This window comes from Toxorhynchites rutilus, chromosome 2 (genome assembly GCF_029784135.1).
Source record: "Toxorhynchites rutilus septentrionalis strain SRP chromosome 2, ASM2978413v1, whole genome shotgun sequence".
Taxonomy (NCBI): Eukaryota; Metazoa; Arthropoda; class Insecta; order Diptera; family Culicidae; genus Toxorhynchites; species Toxorhynchites rutilus.
In genome coordinates this window covers 110725306-110743599 of record NC_073745.1, presented here as the reverse complement: position 1 = coordinate 110743599, position 18294 = coordinate 110725306, and the positions used below count along the sequence as shown (strand labels likewise).

Here is an 18294-nt window from a genome sequence, read left to right as displayed (position 1 = left end):
TTCAAGGATATTTTTTATTCATATATTCCAATGCCGTCAGTTCACTTAAATTCTTCGCATACTGTTTGATGATAAGGTAAGATGTTGATAATCATTTGCTGCGATACCGTTTGTTCCAACAGTATTCTTTCGACAATATGAAGACTGAATACCTGAAATTAACCAGATTCAACCATGCAAATCTACGGTCAAAGCAGTATGTACATTTGAGAGATGCTACAAGTTTGAAGGGATATAAAAAACATTAGTCGTTCGATAAATCTACTGCCACATAAGTCGGAAGTCCACGATATATGAGTGACATACGTCCATACTAATTCATTACATTTATTCGCAACGAAGAACGTAACCTCACAGAATTGAATTAATCAAATATGTGATCCGTTTTATCTACAAAATAAAAAAGGGTCTGAAATTCAATCGAATTCGAAAGGTGTTCCGTGAAGTCACTAATTGAATTACTATTGGAAAAATTGGAGAGAAATTTGAATGTTGGAATCTAAAAAACGATTATGGGCGGGATGAAATTCTCCCAAATCTGCTGGTAATATAATTAATCAATTGCATCGATTACCCGTCTGCTGGCTGACGGACGGGAAACAACAGCAAAATAAAATCGACACGAGACTGAGTCAGCCACTCACTGCGGTCAGTGCAATAGAGAATTAAAAATCCCTCGACGGGTGTCGTAAGATTTCAGTTGATCGTCTTTTGTACACTTTACGATCAAGAACTCATCATCCGCTCTATGGAATCCCACAATCCAATCGACGAAAAAAACATCGACCTAACAACGACCGTAACGCTGTTACCTATTCACGATGACGACGATTAGGTATCGACATCTGGATACGGCAATAGTTTGTATGAGGCAAACTATTCTCTATCATATTAGTCGGCCCGAATCAGTTTATATTTGCTAAAATTTGTATGAAATTTTTTTCTTGGCATAATTTTTTCTACTTAAAGTACGTTGTCATGACCCTAATTTGAATTATTTTCTATAGACGTTTAGATATTCTCAAAAAAACTTGTCATTATAATATAAAATTATCTCAAAACATATTTTTTATGACGTTTTTTCACCATTTGCAGGAAATGGTGATTTTCACTTACATAGAGTACTAATTTGATTAAGGAAAAATCATGTTCATTCATAATTTTCATTTTAAAAGTGTATTCATTCTTTCTGCAAATCCATACTGTCATGCCTATTCCCCAATATCGCCAACGCGGATAGTTCGTTAGTCGAAAATACTGAATAATTAAACAAACCAAATGGCATCACTGGTGGTTCTTTTTTCCACTCCGCTAAACTGTCATCTCAAACAAAAACAAATGGATCATACAACTGGTGAGTATGAAATATATTTCGGCTTTTTAATTATTAATTATTTTATCTTGTCTTATCAGCTATGAATACATTCGACTCGTTTGCTTCCATCAATCGGTAAGTGAGAAAGATGATTTCTCCCATCACCACAGTGCGGATTTCCACTTCTATCACAGCAGCCAACAACATCCGTTTTCCTGCTGCAGTAACCTCCAACCCCTGTTGGCAATGCCGGGGGACAGCATTAACAGCAGCAGCAGAATTTGACCATGGTATGGTATTGCGAAGAACTTTCCCCATTAGAGGTTCCGTGCTTCGCGCACATTCAAAAATCCTCTTCAGACACGAAAACTCAACGACAAGGAGGTATTTATCAACTTGCTCAGCTGAATTACCACCCGGAGGAACCCGAATGCACTGATTCCGTTGTATAGTAGAATGAAAATAGGCGAGGTAAGCGAACGTAATCGCATGATATTTTAATGTTCGCATTTTTATCCGGATCATACAACTGGTGAGTAGGGAATTCATTTCTGCTTTTCACTTACTAATCATTTTATTTTGTTTCAGCTATGAATACATCCGACTCAATCAATCGGCGAATGAGAAAGATGATTTCCCTCATCACCACATTGCTTATTTCCACTTCTGTCACACCAGCCAACAGCATCAGCTTTCCCGCAGCAGTATCCTTTAAGTCCAGGGTGCTATTCAGGGGAACAGCATCAACAGCAACAGCAGCAGGACCTGGCCATCGATAGTATTTCGAGCAATTTTCCCCATCGGAGATCCCGTGCTTCACGCACATTGAAGAATCCTCCTCAGCCACATATCTGTGTCATCGAGGGCAAAGAGGTATTCATCAATGTACTCAGTCGGATTTGAATCGTCAATCAAGACAACCCGGATGCACCGATTCCATTATATACCTTATTTTTATTATACATGGATTTTTATTATTTTTTTTTTCAATAAAATGATTAAAATCGATCAATGTATTTCCTTTTCATTTTCAATAACAAACCAATACAAACAAGCAGCAAGCAGTGCTGGAAGCAGCGCTGCAAGCAGGTCGACGCCTTGCACATGTTGGCGAAAAAGTGGCGTCAAGTTGTTCGATGAATGCATATGAAAGGACGATAACTCGATTGCAAGGTGGCAGCATTTGAGGTCGACTGTTGACATTTCATCGACCCGATCTTGGCAGGCAAAACGGAATGTGGGATGGGATTCATCGTTTGTGGCTTGCACTCACGATAAAACTTGAGCACCCACATTCCGTTTTGCCTGCCAAGATCGGGTCGATGAAATGCAATCGAGTTATCGACCTTTCATATGCATTCATCGAACAACTTGACGCCACTTTTTCGGCAACATGTGCAAGGCGTCGACCTGCTTGCAGCGCTGCTTCCAGCACAGCTTGCTGCTTGTTTGTATTGGTTTGTTATTGAAAATGAAAAGGAAATACATTGATCGATTTTAATCATTTTATTGAAAAAAAATAATAAAAATCCATGTATAATAAAAATAAGGTATATAATGGAATCGGTGCATCCGGGTTGTCTGGATTGACGATTCAAATCCGACTGAATACATTGATGAATACCTCCTTGCCCTTGATGACACAGATATGTGGCTGAGGAGGATTCTTCAATGTGCGTGAAGCACGGGATCTCCGATGGGGAAAATTGTTCGAAATACTATCGATGGCCAGGTCCTGCTGCTGTTGCTGTTGATGCTGTTCCCCTGAATAGCACCCTGGACTTAAAGGATACTGCTGCGGGAAAGCTGATGCTGTTGGCTGGTGTGACAGAAGTGGAAATAAGCAATGTGGTGATGAGGGAAATCATCTTTCTCATTCGCCGATTGATTGAGTCGGATGTATTCATAGCTGAAACAAAAAACAGGAAGTGGGTTATATCTATGGTATAACCGCAAGGGTGACGTAGGACTCTCGTTGATATAGAGATCATTTGTATGAAGTTGAATCTGAATTCATTCTGAATGAATGAATATTTGGAGAACTTCGAAAACGAGAGCGTTACGTTGGAGGCACAAGGTTTTATGCATCCAATATTGGATACGGAAATATCCTACTGATGGGGAAGAATAATCTTCAGAAGCTATCCTGTTGATTGCGATTGATTGAAAAACCACAAAACCAAATGTATTTGGTCACAGTGTTACATGGATAGAAAACATTCAATTAAACTCTTTCACATGAATATATTTTGAAAATTCCCAGAGGAACTGGCAGATTATTTTCAGTAACGATTAGTTATTTCCACATTTTCCTCGATACTGGAAGCCCACCAGTGGTTAATTCCAACTCGATAACCACCTGGTCATAGCACTTGATTGAAACATATTTGGTCACAGTGTTACATGGATAGAAAACATTCAATTAAATTCTTTCACATGAATATATTTTGAAAATTCCCAGAGGAACTGGCAGATTATTTTCAGTAACGATTAGATATTTCCACATTTTCCTCGATACTGGAAGCCCACCAGTGGTTAATGCCAACTCGATAACCACCTGTTAATAGCACTTGATTGAAACATATTTGGTCACAGTGTTACATGGATAGAAAACATTCAATTAAACTCTTTCACATGAATATATTTTGAAACTTCCCAGAGGAACTGGCAGATTATTTTCAGTAACGATTAGTTATTTCCACATTTTCCTCGATACTGGAAGCCCACCAGTGGTTAATACCAACTCGATAACCACCTGTTAATAGCACTTGATTGAAACATATTTGGTCACAGTGTTACATGGATAGAAAACATTCAATTAAACTCTTTCACATGAATATATTTTGAAAATTCCCAAAGGAACTGGCAGATTATTTTCCAGCAATGATTAGATCTTTCCGGAACTTTCTCGATGCTGAATGGCATCCTAACGAAAAGAGTTCTGCGCGTGTATGTGTCGATCCTTCGCCGTCCACCTCCTCCAGCACGTTAGGCAACGATGTTGTCTTGTCGATGTCCTCACGAAAATGAATGTGTCTCACCACCAGAATATCGCTTAAGTATGCTTTTTGTGTGTGATTAAATCGAGAGAAGGTGTGGTTTACAATGGCAATTTGGAAGGCAAACTAGAGGGGAATGAACTCTCTGAGCTCGGAACTTTCGGCGACTGAGCAATAATCGATTGCGGGCGCATACAATATTGGATACGGAAATATCCTACTGATGGGGAAGACTAATCTTCTGAAGCTATCCTGTTAATTGCGATTGATTGAAAAACCACAAAAACCAAATGTATTTGGTCACAGTGTTACATGGATAGAAAACATTCAATTAAACTCTTTCACATGAATATATTTTGAAAATTCCCAAAGGAACTGGCAGATTATTTTCAGTAACGATTAGTTATTTCCACATTTTCCTCGATACTGGAAGCCCACCATTGGTTAATTCCAACTCGATAACCACCTGTTAATAGCACTTGATTGAAACATATTTGGTCACAGTGTAACATGGATAGAAAACATTCAATTAAACTCTTTCACATGAATATATTTTGAAAATTCCCAAAGGAACTGGCAGATTATTTTAAGTAACGATTAGATATTTCCACATTTTCCTCGATACTGGAAGCCCACCAGTGGTTAATGCCAACTCGATAACCACCTGTTAATAGCCGCGCGTGTATGTGTGTGTAGCAATGTCTTCCCAGGGAACCGTTTGTGGCATCACTCTCCTCCTGATAGATTCCCTTCTGGCCTATGGTGCACAAACAGGCTCTTGGTGACACCGTTCATCCGCGCTTTCATGATAAATAAAGAGCTTCACCGCAACAGCGACAACATGCTCCAATCGCCGTTCAATTAGAACTGAGTGGATTTCCGAGCGCCGCTCGCTTATATACCGATTGGTGATTTCAATAGCCTGTTTTGAAAGCAATTTTAAGACTATTGAAACAAGTTTTTGGATCAAAAAGTAACAAGTATATAACGCGTAGACATTTTTTCTTTCGAATGAAGTGTTTATCATACCATTTCGTTCAGTTGTTTAGGAGCTATTAACGCTCAAAATCTCGGTCTCCGGCGTAACGCTTTCGTTTTCGAAACTTTGATTTTACACCCCGGTATAGAAATGAAAGACGTAGTCCTACGTCAATAAAATGATTAGTAAGTGAAAAGCAGAAATGAATTCCCTACTCACCAGTTGTATGATCCGGATAAAAATGCAAACATTAAAATATCATGCGATTACGTTCGCTTACCTCGCCTATTTTCATTCTACTATACAACGGAATCAGTGCATTCGGGTTCCTCCGGGTGGTAATTCAGCTGAGCAAGTTGATAAATACCTCCTTGTCGTTGAGTTTTCGTGTCTGAAGAGGATTTTTGAATGTGCGCGAAGGACGGAACCTCTAATGGGAAAAGTTCTTCGCAATACCATACCATGGTCAAATTCTGCTGCTGCTGTTAATGGTGTCCCCCGGCATTGCCAACAGGGGTTGGAGGTTACTGCTGCAGGAAAACGGATGTTATTGGCTGCTGTGATAGAAGTGGAAATCCGCACTGTGGTAATGGGAGAAATCATCTTTCTCACTTACCGATTGATGGAAGCAAACGAGTCGAATGTATTCATAGCTGATAAGACAAGATAAAATAATTAATAATTAAAAAGCCGAAATATATTTCATACTCACCAGTTGTATGATCCATTTGTTTTTGTTCGAGATGACAGTTTAGCGGAGTGGAAAAAAGAACCACCAGTGATGCCATTTGGTTTGTTTAATTATTCAGTATTTTCGACTAACGAACTATCCGCGTTGACGATATTGTGGGATAGGCATGACAGTATGGATTTGCAGAAGGAATGAATACACTTTTAAAATGAAAATTATGAATGAACATGATTTTTCCTTAATCAAATTAGTACTCTATGTAAGTGAAAATCATCATTGCCTGCAAGTGGTGAAAAAACGTCATAAAAAAATATGTTTTGAGATAATTTTATATTATAATGACAAGTTTTTTTGAGAATATCTGAACGTCTATAGAAAATAATTCAAATTAGGGTCATGACAACGTACTTTAAGTAGAAAAAATTATGCCAAGAAAAAAATTTCATACAAATTTTAGCAAATATAAACTGATTCGGGCCGACTAATATGATAGAGAATAGTTTGCCTCATGCAAACTAATGCCGTATCCAGATGTCGATACCCAATCGTCGTCATCGTGAATAGATAACAGCGTTACGGTCGTTGTTAGGTCGATGTTTTTTTCGTCGATTGGATTGTGGGTAGTAGAGGTAATGCTTCGAGAGTGCAAGCAGTGGGGATTCCGCTTTCATATTGATTTTTTGAGATCTTGGTAGCTCACCGTTCCAAGTATTCTCTCTGTGTACATATGAAGAATAAAAGAGCATCGCCTGCTAGGGGTGATTTAAAAACATCCGACTAGAGGGATATACTTATTCATTGATCGTTGAATGTGATTTTTTACCATCCCTATGTACGGTACGGTTTTCATTACCGAATAACCGGTAATTGAAATTTTGGCACGGTAATGCAATCCCTAGCCACCATTTGGGGTGTTTTTTTTTCTGTATTATAGTGACTTTCAACTCATTTGGCTGGTTCGTCACTTTAACTTCCATTTTTGGAAGAATGTCGGGAGTGAGAATTGAACTCGTGACCTTTAGCGTGAGAGGCATGGATGTTACCACTACGCCAGATCGGCTCTACCATTTGGGGTGTTGAATCAGTTAAATTTACGGAACAGTTACATAAACTCAAGCCAAAAGCAATAATTCCACAACAACCTACGTCATGCTTCCATCCATGATTTTATGCGCAGACCATTCTGTTGTTTTTATTGTTAGGTTTCGACTTTTTGAAAAGCTCTCTTTTGTTTGTTCATGTTTTGATTAATAACTGGAAAACATACACTTTGTGTTTAAAACAAATTTCCTTCACAACCGTTTTGTCTTACTGGCCATCCTCCTCGAAGTTCATCGTAGGCCGATAGTTCGCTGTAAACTCTCCCGGCTTCTCTGCTCTCGTTCAGTTGTGGACTAATTGCGGCAGCGGAGTCTCGCCGCGCCAGCGTCTGATAGAGGAAGGCACAAAATTATAGACGAACGAGCTCGATGATTACTGGAATCGAGTGTGAAGTTTTGCTCGCTCCCATCCTTTCGGATGGAGACCCAGCGCGTCTTTCGCGCGTGGTTTCGCCCGAAGGTCTTTACGGGCGAGTGTTTGCGAGCAGGCACCCACGCCGATGCTAAACGTGTCTGTCTGGGAAACGGTATGAATCATCACCATCTACCCAGCCCGCGCGGGGGATGCTGGTGGCTGAATTCTGACAGAGCGAAATATTGGAAATGTAACGCGTTTCATTGTAATCAACCCAGATCCATATTCCCATCGTTCGCAGGTCGATCGAATGATTTACGCCCTGATCGGTCACCTCCCATGCTGCACGGAATTAGTTGCCAAGAAAAATTGTATTGTCTCGTTTCTATGTGTACAAATGACAATGTTTAAATGAAATAATCATTCCTAATGAACTTGTTTTTCATTTTTCAAAAGGTGACCTGTGAATTGACCATGGAAGGGAAAAAAATAAGTTGTTGTTCACAGACTTCAACCAATCATCAATCTATTCAAAGCCCCCACAAAACTTTCTGCTGTCTCAGCCGTATTTAATGTCTCAATTGCTTTCTGATTATGATCGATTTGATATACCGGGGCATTATTTGACAGCACAAAATGTGTGAAAAACCAACGTGATTGGATATGGTGGGGAGGAGAATATTGAAACTTATTGTGCGTTGAGAGTGGAATGTTTTATAATAGATACCAAAAAATAGTTTTGACTGAGATTGTGAGAGGAAACGATTCCACTGAAAGTCCAGTAGCCAATACTATTTTTCGAGTGCACCCCATAATTGGAGGAACATCTTTCGGATGAATTTGATTACGTCCAAATTGCACAAGTGTTGACTCACGACATCTCCATAGAGAGTGGAGGGTCATCGGTAATTTTACCGTTGAAGAGGGTCGTAGACGGAATGAGTTTATGGCTGCTGTCAAAGTGAAGAAACCGAATTCATTTCGAAACGATAAGACAAAACAAGGGTTCGCCCGAATGTGTGAGAGCACTTTCCAAAAGAGGAATGACGCAAAACGATTACATTTTGCGAGTCAGACAAGAGATCATGGACCATTTGGACCATCAAACGGCATTGCATGAAATTGGATCAGTAATGTACGGAACTTTCTCTTCCACGGTTGCTGTTTGAGTGATTTTGGTTTAGCTGGCTTGAGCTCCTGTCAGGTGATGATACGCCGAAAAAACCGCACCCAGCCATGCTCACGGATCCACATGATTATTATCCCATCATCCTGCATGACGTTCTCTGTCAGTTGATTGGTAGCTGCCTGTTGATTGCGCAACCCCGACAAGCACTGTGCAAACACACGAGGTCGTAACAGCGGAGCCATATTGCCTAAATGTAACTCGAAATGAGCTACTTCTCACGTTTCTCACGTGCACCTTTTATATCTTTCAATCACGCCCATCTCCCAGGATCTCTATCACCTTTCAACAACACAACGCCGACTCGATTTGCGGGCAAATGTTCGCTGAACGAGCATCTCGAAGCGCGGTTTATTGTCAATTTTATGGCCGATCATCATGAACACCCTCTGGGAAAATATGCCGAGCATTCGATCTGTTTACGAGCGAAAGGGGAGAGAAGCTATCAACAGCTATTTTCATTTAATTTCAGTTTCTATAATTCATCATCGGCCCCCGAGTTGGTTATCTACTTTTTGCCTGCCCTGGTCCGCCGGAGAGCACCGCGAACCATAAAGCTACTGTTTTCTAATTTTTATGATTTATTTCACTCCCATCATAAATCTCCGCCGCTTTCCGGGAGGAGTCTCGATTCCACTTGTGAAGGGGCATTGTACAAAAAAAAAAGGAACGACAAAGTGGGTAGAAGGTAATATAGGTATAGATTTTTGCCAAGACCGGGCTTCCAGGAGAACCAATTAGTAGAGATTGAAGCTTCAAGATGTTGCGCGGGCACTGTCGTGGCACTGTCATTGGGTTGACAATGGGATTGTTCTATCTGATGTAGAACTAACGATATTTTTCATCTGTTCCATAGACTGGTGAGAGCACAATTTTGCCACGGATTAAAGTTTGAGATATGGTCTGGTAATATTTTTATGTTACTATCTCCGGACGTTTCAACGGCTAACATCGATATATCTTTATGGTATTATTGGTTCAAGTTGATTGTGGAAATGACTCCCAAATTCAGAACCTAGCATATTTAATCAAGTGTTTTTGACTGATCGAGAAATCAATACCCTAATAAACCCTTCTATAACTTACCCGTTACTCCCCGTGGAAGGTGCATTACAATGAACAAATAAGCGAAGTAATGGTTCCATTATCACGAAACCTCGAATGCTACCTGGGTACACGGATAACATCGATATCATTGAGAACGACGGCGGGGCTGTATGCTCTATAAAACAGGAGATTGGGGCTCATCATCATCTCAGCCAAAACTATGAACCTAATAGCTGGCAGGGATCGGCGGATTCCAGTGGTGTTGGTACCGAGGTGGAACCGAATTAGGAAAGATTCGAGGTGGTTGAGGAGTTCATATGACACAAGTTGCAGCTACAAATAGGGCCTTCGACGAATCCTTAGTTAGCTAGAACAGTGTGCTAACGCGCACAAGGACAGCGCTTTCTAGAATGCTGATTTTTCCAGGGCTCATTTACGGACTTGAAGCATGAACGTTGAAGGAAACTGATTGACGACTATTCGAAGCTTTTGAGGGTAAGCTGTTGCGTTCAATACTTAAATTGGAAAACGTGTAAACGCCTGAATCAACAAAAATATGGTTTCATAGTGGAGGCAATACGATGTGGTACGTTGCATGAGGTTAAAGTGCTTAATGAAAGAGCCGCTCAGTTTTTTTTCAGCTGAGGAACGAAGAAGATGCCGTCAATTTCGAAGTGGTTGCGTGCTGTGGATAGGGGAAGTGGGAGCACAGTGGTCACCCTAAGGGATATGTCCATTTCCAGCGTCCACATACTGCTACAATTCCCGTTTTTCTAAGATTATTATAGTTCAACTCATTGTTGTTCAAGATAGCATACGGCTTTTACTATAAAAATTCAAAATAGTACATTTTCCATCATAAGAAAAAAAGGTGAAAAATCGAACTTTTTTTTTGCTTGGAGGTAACGTGGTCACCTATAGGGGGCAAAGTGGTCACTCGTACATATCAAGCTAATTGGGATAGATTTATGCGTTTTTTTCATCCAAATTTGTTCAAATCATATTCGATTTAGTAGGTAAAGGTATGAAATAAGCTTGATCTATTCACCTAGAGTCTCAATGCAAATTTTCTCATGCATACAAAAACGTTGTAAGAAACACATAACTATAATGAGACATGGTTTAATTGGAGTGGCATATTTTTCCAGGGCCATAGCCACAAAAGGAACCAGGAACCAAGAGCATAATGTGATAAGGTATATTAGCTTTAGTAAACAGAACATTGTAAGTCGTTATGCAGCTATGACCACTTTGCCCCAAACATCAATGTAATTTCTATGCTAATTAATCGCTGAGATTCAACAAAATATCTGTTCACCTCTCCTAGAATATGTGAATAGTCGTTCAAACTGGTGATTTGTCCAACATATCAGATTGAATAAACTAAATTTCACGAGAAATTCCTTAGATACCATGCGCACAGAACTACGGCCGAATGGCTATCGAGAGAGCAATTTCTGTTTTTATTTATATTTCGACATGTGACAGCTCTACTGAAGTACAGGGTGACTCAAAATTCATCAAATTCTTCAAACATAAGGTGCCTATCAATACGGTGTCATAGTCAATAGTTATACTACCAAAGGTGACCACTTTGCCCCCACTACCCCTACATGTGATAGCTGCCTAGTAGCCTCAACTGTTTCCATCACTTTTAATCTGCGGTTCTGTAACACTATTTCAATGATTTGTTCAATCATTCAATCAGAATGTCCGAAAAGCCAGAAGTGCGAACTTTCTGAAATTCATTCAGAAAGGAAAGGAAAAATGGATTTCTGTCTGTCTGTCTGTCTGATTCTTATGGACTCGGAAACTACGGAACCGATCAACATGAAAATTGGTATGTAGGGGTTTTTGGGGCCGGGGAAGGTTTTCGTGATACTTTGAGACCCCCCCTCTCTAAGGGGGGCTGCCATACAAATGAAACACAAATTTCTGCATTACTCGAGAATTAATCAAGCAAATGAAACCAAATTATGCATATTGAGGTTTTAGGGCGCAACAAATGTTTCTATGGTAGTTAGACACCTCGCCCCTCTCTCTAAGGGGGGGGGGGGGCTGCCAAACAAATGAAACACAAATTTCAGCATTACTCGAGAAGTAATCAAGCAAATGAATCCAAATTTGGCATGTGAAGGTTTTAGGGTGCGATAAATAAACATTTATGGTAGTTAGACCCTCAACCTGTAGGTGAACAGAACTTTACTGCACAATACACGAGAAGTTTGTTTAATCAGTGGGAAAACCTTAGAACCACGATCGGAAAATTCACATATTTTGACAATCAAAGTGCTTGATGTGTTCATGCTACCATCTCCTTCCACCTGTCGAATTTTACCAAAGTTTTTTTTACGTTAGTTACATACGGTTCTTTAATCAAATAAGATGACATTATAAAAAATCCAAGTTGAGCCGTACTTTTTGAGATGATGGAGTGGTCCAAATCACCCCGTATGTCCAACTCACCCCGTGTTACCCTACTTGGATGATATGGTAAATTTCTTCTATAGAACATTTTTTATTTTTAAACCTCTGTGGCATTATGCCTTGAGAGTTGAGAAAAAGAAGTAGCCAGTAGAAGATAATATCTCGAATATTATAGCAATATTTTGTTCGAAATAAATGTAATACGGATGAGAATAAGAAGCCAATAGATGTTTTGTAATTTAGCTGTATTTTTTTCTTAATTACACTATTATTTTGATCGAAATATTAGCCATATTGTAACTGTATCAGATTAAACTGAATTTGTACAGATTTTTCAGACAGACAGTTTAAAAAATTGGTGGCAATATACCGTTCTGAACCATATTTCGGACACTCTGTAATGATAACTTGAAATGGTTGGTGCCCTGATGATATAACTATAAAGTTGATATCACAATTGATTCGTTATAGTAAACCCTTTAGTTGTATCATCAGGGCATTAAGAATTTCAAGTTATTATTACAGAGTGTCCGAAATATAAAGCTGTCCAAAATATGAATCGGACCGGTAGTTGCCACTGCCTTAAAAACACTATCTGCCGCTCACTTTATAGCGCCTTTTGTTATGCAAAAATCAGAACAATATTTCTAGTGCAGCGAAAAACATTTTTTTTTGTATAGAGTTACACAGGAAAAACAATTGAATTTTTCATCAAATACACCATTTATTTTATTGAAAAAAACTGCGTGATCTTACACAATAGCTCCTAAGTAGTACGTTTGTAGTGAAAACTTACTTGTTGCATTTTCAATAATACTATACTATTTAATAATACTAAGCAATATATAGTATCTGGAAATATTTCATTTTTAGTGGCGCTAAAAATATACGATATTAATTTGAGAACCATTTTTACGTAACAGAACGGCGATTTTAGAGCGCCGGCAGAAAAATCTGTTTATATTCGTTCAAAATGCAACAAGTTGATAAGTATTTCACTGTAAGCGTTCTGTTTTGGATCTTCTGTGTAAGATCATGGTTAATTGTTGAAAAATTCAGATTTTCAATTTTGTCTTTGTAAGTTTATATAAAAAAAATAATTTTTTTCCACTGTACTAGAAATTTTGTTACAATTTTTGCATAAAGTTGTAGTCTCTAGATGGCCTAGTTTCAGCGACCTCATGAAGGGTTAAATCGGTTCGCAGCATTAACAAAGTAAGACACATGACACTCGCTAAAAAATATAGATTCACATATAAAAAAAAAATCAATTTCCAAATTTTTTAGTTTCTTGTTTAGCTTTTTAAGTTTTTTTTGCATCATTTCAACTTGTCTCGCATTGTGTTTCTTATCTTATAAAAATAGGATTAGTTTTCAAAATCACTACAACTAATTAGCATCATTTTGTTTTGCTTGACGTGCACTTCTGAAGATACATAAATAATATTAGGTTGGGGAAAAAGTTATCCATTATTTTCTCGATAGCTGGCTTTAGTGATCAATATCTCGCGTAATATCTATCATGCAATTTCAGGTATAGGCTCGTTGCAAAGGGCACATTTCACATTAAAAAAAATGTTTTGCTCACTCAGTTGTGAGTTACAGTGTGTTAACAATGGAGGTCAACAAAGAGAAAATTCGGTACATTATACACTTTTGTATTTATAAATGTGAGCCAGGCCGTTGAAATTGCGATTGGTGTGTATGCAATAGTGAAATAGATGCAACTTAATTTATTTTTCAATTTTTTTTATTTTTTAAATTTTTTTTTCTAATTTTGTTTTATTTTTTTTTTAAATTTTTATTTTAGTGCGATATACTAAATTAAGATCTCTACTGTCAACAAATGGACCGTTTCAAAACTGGTAAAGAGAAGAGGCGTTGTGTTCCATCAGGACAACGCAAGGTCACACAATTCCGAGAGCTTGACTGCATTCCCCATATAGTCCGGACCCGGCACCAAGCGATTACCACCTTTTCCTCGCATTGCAAAATTTCCAGAATGATAAGAAATTGGGATGAAGAGAAGATTGGAAAAATCCATTGCTAAAGTTTATCGCCTACAAGGACCAAGACCTTGATGATAGAGACATTAAGAAACTACCTTTAGAATGGCAACAAATTTTGCAACAAAACGGTGCATATTTGACCCAGATCGGACATTCCGAAACATATTAAAAATAGTATAATTTCACCTAAAAATAATGGATTACTTTTTCCCCAACCTAATATATAAATAAATCAGTGTTTTCAGATCGATTGAGCTAGCGCATGAAATTTTATGTTTTGGTTTCACGAATGACGAACAGAAAACAAAGACACGGTCTTAAGGCATTCCAATATTCTGGTCATGGCTGTCATAAGGTGGGTTGAATGGTACTGTTTACTGAAAAAATATATCGTGTCAATCATCCATTGATAATTCCTAGTAAAAGTTATAGCTACCGTTTCAACTTGCCCCGATGTGTCTTAACGTTAAGTCTAACTTTATTCGATAGAACGTGAATCAATTTTGTAATAATCTTTGACTGACTTTCAAGTCATAAGTTTCAAATGTCTATTGTAGGTCAGAAAATTGGGGATTGAAATTGCTTAAAATATTAATTTCAAAATTAAATATAGATGAAACAAAGGTTCGGTTCATACAAATCACAAGAGAACGGACGGTCAAATTTGAGCCGTATTTTTTTCATCGTGTTCGTACCGTTCAAATCAGAATGATAGAATTAATTGGATGTTAAAGGAAAAAAGTGGGATTCGAAAAAAATATTACTCAAAGTGTTTAGATATTTACTACAGGTGTGCCGAATGATGCCGATCGGCCTGTTCCAGGCGGCATTTTCGGTTCGTTATGTAATGTGGACGCCACATCGGGTGCATGAAGCCGAAGCCTCATCGGATGTGAAGACGCGTCCACATTACGCCAATCGGCCTTGGCAGCCCGGTAAAGCCGACTGAATGTGGACGTACCGCCCGGGCTTGCCGACGTGCCGAAAACCGACTCGAATCAAACCGAACCCAACCCGAAACAAGTGGGTCCGGTTCGAGAAAGTTGAGCCAAAACAAAACGAAGTAAATTAGCGTTGACGACATAGTGTGTTCGTGACGGCTTCGTGCATCCGATGGGACTTCGGCTTCGTGCACCCGATGGGGCGTCCACATTACACAACGAACCGAATATGCCGCCTGGTACAGGCCGATCGGCATCATTCGGCATAATGTAGACGCGCCTTAAGAAGCATTTAGTCGGCTTTACCGGGCGGCCAAGGCCACTCGGCGTAATGTGGACGCGTCTTAAGAGTACAAAAGCAAGATTCGTTTTTTTTATTTTGACATGGGATTGCGTCTAACAAGAATATATGGGAGGTAAAATGAAAACCTATACACAGAACGTGCAGGAAAAAATTCAAAATTTTAAATGCTTATAACTCGAACATTTATCGATAGATCTGAAAGATGTTTACATTAATTGATAGGAAATATTTCTACACATCTATCACTATTAATAGAATGTTATTTTTCCTGAAATAAGCAATTGAATATCTCTAATATGTGAAGCGCTATATAAACGCCTCAACTACCCCGTTTTGATTAAATCAATAATTTAATCAATACAAACAAATTTTTACTAAGCCATGTTATTTTTGTTAGAAATTCGTAAATTTCTTCATTGTGCCGTGATTTGAAATCCGGACATTTATTTAGTCATGATTTGAATTTCGGACACTTATGCTTTGAATTCCGAACACATTTTGGCACCGGAATTTCTTTGAGAGAAATAAGTTATTGATTTTTGTAGAGCTTCTCATTTTACTGTTATTCTATTATAAGGTAAATGATGTTGGTTTGACCAGTCGAAAATATGATCTTGGTTTGTCCACTTATTGAGTGCTCTAGTTTATCGCACCTGTGACAAAATAGGTATTAAAATGTTTCAAAACATATAAACAAAATGGTTTTTTTCATGACTTGCAGTTGTTTTATAGAATATTTTTCCGGATACACATGATTTAAAGGTTTATAAAATCCGCCTTCTATAAGTGTTAATGCGCCACTCATTTGAACTAACTTTTAATCCATCACCAGATGGTTATTTGGGACGTATTCAGACCTATTCTAGATTATAACACTTATACATATTGTAAACACCATGCTTGCACGCCATTTGTATCAGATTTTTATGTCTAAATCATGTAGTTAATGCATCTCGATGACCTCAAATATGATCATGGTTTGTCCGATTCAGTGATGTTGGTTTGTCCACAGGATTACTATGGCAACCGCTTGGCGCGCTGCACTTTGTTTATTTTGTTTTGTTGTCCTTCGCGCGAAGCAGGAACAAAGTTTGTTTGTGTTGAGGGCTGTTCACTTATCAAATCCCGAAGAAAAGGCAATATTCTGATGAAAGCCTAGTTTATGAATGGATCAATATGATGACAACTCAAGCAATGAGAAATGCAACATCTACTTGGAAATTTAATTGTTTTTTTTCAAAAATGGTGATTTTGAAAAGCGGACAAACCATAATTGATCTTGTAAAAAAATCGTTAAAAACATAAAAAATAAACAATTTGAATTTTAATATTTGAAACCTGGGGCTCTTCAACAAACCCAAACTAGTTGGATTTTCATGAAAAAAAATCGAATTGCATTTATTAGTTGCGTAAAAACAACCAAAATCGAACAAACTTACATCGTTTATCTTAATTAAACCAAAGATAAATAGTGAACAAAAGTTACGTAATAGTGATTCCAGTTGTCTCTCCGATCGTCACTTTGCATTTTTTTTATCAACAATTTGCAGATTCAATAGACATTATCTCCAATTTTCGATGTCGAAAGTAATCCAGGATGGGCATCGTCATGAATTGCTTTGCGATCGCATTGGAAATTTGCTGGTACAATTTTCGTATCAACAAAGTACCGCCAACTTGAGACTAATTCAACATTCGAAATGTATTGGAATAACTATTTTAAATTTTACAGCGATATTTATGCCAACACAGTTTAATTACTGATATTTATGCCAACACAGTTTTATTACGTTTGTCCTAAAGAAAGAAAAATACTCTGAAGGTTTTTTTTTGAAATTTGGAAACTAAAAATTATTGTTGCGTAGAGAGCCAAATGGTTGCCCAATTCTTTCAATTTGACTTCAACGGTTATCAGTGAATGTAGGTCTAGTATTATTGCATCGTTTGCCAAAAATTAAAACAAAACATATCTAAACCCATGATCATTAGCCACTCAAAAGTTTTGTATTCAATCGATCAATCGCGGTAGGAATAAGATACTGATTGGAAATACCGTAGTTCACCGCAGTAACATATGCTGGAAACAATGAATCTACGACATAGACCATAAGAGAGTAGAGTTTCATTGAACCCTCAAAAACAATAATCATTAAAAAAAACTGTTCGGAGAAATTAGACGAACGACCGAACCCATTCGCGTATTATTCCAGAGCACTTCCCGCGGTTATTCCTCCCAATTCCTCCCAACTCCCAACCTTCCAAAGAGTTTCTCTGCGTTGAAACACATTCACTGAGTGCAGCTCGTGAACTATCATTGATACCCAACCCACTCCCGAAGGGCACGAAGACAGCAGTGGGAAAGCAACTGCAAATTAATAAATTATTGGATCGAAATTTTTGATTACGGAAAATAGCTTTAATTCCTAATTGAACCATTATTTCCCAAACACTTCTTCATTCATTTCGTTTTGCTTTCCGTTCCCCGCCATCATCACCGGAGAGAGCTCGGCACGGAGTGGAGGACCACAAGCTTCGCTCCTCCGGTTCTGCATGTTCTGTGAATGAAACAAAAATTATAAGGTGGGATCGAACGAATATCAGGTGTTTAACTCACGCTAATTGAGCGCCGCCGTGTTGAGGGTGTTGTTTTTCCGTTCGCTCAATCCGAGTGGCCACTGGTTGAGTTGGCGGTCATTTTCCTTCACATCCCTAGAGAACCCAGACGGGTAATTCTGAACTAATCGGCGCGTTGGACCATTGCATAAGCTTTGGTCTGCTCGAGATCAATTTGGATCTGTTTGGGATCATACTGAATTACGCACATTTTCGATCCGCTTATCAGCTGCCTGTAGGAGCAACGGAGAAGGCAGTGCTCGAGTTTTGAACGGAAATTAAAATGCTCGAGAGAATGTTTGTGAAGCGTAAATGCGGAAATAGGGAG

At 38.4% G+C, this 18294-nt stretch overlaps 2 long non-coding RNA genes across 3 annotated transcripts; one reads left to right on the top strand and one right to left on the bottom strand.

Moving 5' to 3' along the window:
- The first annotated feature begins 1236 nt into the window (after window positions 1-1236).
- On the top strand, window positions 1237-2288 carry LOC129770114 (uncharacterized). The gene is made up of 3 exons (XR_008742035.1): window positions 1237-1354; window positions 1414-1847; window positions 1904-2288. It is a non-coding gene; the product is annotated as an uncharacterized LOC129770114 (long non-coding RNA).
- A 572-nt stretch (window positions 2289-2860) lies between these two features.
- On the bottom strand, window positions 2861-6044 carry LOC129771008 (uncharacterized). Of its 2 annotated transcripts, XR_008742257.1 has the most exons (4): window positions 6006-6044; window positions 5910-5946; window positions 5513-5823; window positions 2861-3224 (listed from the first exon to the last, which is right to left on the bottom strand). It is a non-coding gene; the product is annotated as an uncharacterized LOC129771008 (long non-coding RNA). The 2 variants fall into 2 exon arrangements; XR_008742256.1 differs by having other exon boundaries at window positions 5513-5946; window positions 6006-6037.
- Between the last annotated feature and the right edge of the window lie 12250 nt (window positions 6045-18294).